Genomic DNA, 1222 nt, shown 5'->3' with positions numbered 1-1222 from the left:
ACTTAGGTTGTTACCCATCCAGAAGAAAAGCTTATTGTTATTATCAAATGATTTAGGCTATCAATCTTAACCTCACTATCTCACTGCATTTCAAACATCCTAGGCATAATAAGGAACAGGTATTTTTCATCAAGTATTGATATGTTGAACTTTAAGTCCCTACATAATATGATAAAAAACAATTAAAAATTAGATTATATTTTAAAAATAGGATAAAGAATTATATACTTCTCATGTTTGCACATAAGTCCAAAAATCTCACCATGTACAAACTTGAAGCAGGAGAGTCCCACAATATTCCTTATCCTGTCTCTTCCTTTCATTCATCATGCCCTTCTTATTGAACATCCACCTACACAAGAGACATCATAGCAGTAAATGGCATGTCATGACAAGCAGCCCATATTCAGAATATCAGAATGACAGGCACTCCAAACATGAAATTGCTATTAAAATTACTATCTGCAGTGCTGTAGCTTAGTTCACAGGTATCAGTTTATATAGTTATTCAGGGTGAGAATCTTTCCAATTAACTGCTAGATTAAAACATCTTCTGAATATTCTCAGGATCATTGCCTTGCTCATCTTTTACATATGACTGTATGGCTTGACATTGTCATGTTTCCTAGCTCTTCTCCTTTCCCTCCCTTGATTAGTTAGTCCTTGAGATCCTGCTTACCTTTTACTTCTATTATATCTTTCTATTTGCATTTCTTCTTTTGAGTTCTTATACTAGGGAGATTATACAACATTTACACAGGTGTGTCTGGTTTATTTCACTTATGAGTATATGTTCAAGTGGCATCCACTTCAATATAAAGGCTTGTAGTTTAAGATTCTTAATCGATGAATAATACTCCATTGCGTAAAATTACCACCTCTTTTACAAACATTCCTCAGGTGGTGGGCATCTTGGATGTTTCCAAGATTTGGCTGTCACAAATTGTGCTGCTATAAACATAGGCACACATATAGCACAATGATATGGTGATTTCAGATCCTCTGGGAAAATTCCCAGTAGAGGAATAGCTGGTTTAAAGGGAATTTCCAGTCCAACTTTTCTGAGGTGTCTCCATACTGTTTTCCATAACAGTTGCAGTAGACTAAATTCCCACCAGCAGTAGAAAAGGATTCCTTTTTCTCCACAGCCTCTCCAACATTTGTTGTTGGGTGATTTCTTTATGATAGCCATTCTTTCTGGGGTGAGATGATATCTCAATGT

The sequence above is a fragment of the Octodon degus genome, unplaced genomic scaffold (assembly GCF_000260255.1).
Source record: "Octodon degus isolate 3935 unplaced genomic scaffold, OctDeg1.0 scaffold00050, whole genome shotgun sequence".
Taxonomy (NCBI): Eukaryota; Metazoa; Chordata; class Mammalia; order Rodentia; family Octodontidae; genus Octodon; species Octodon degus.
Note: the sequence above shows the minus strand (reverse complement) of the source record.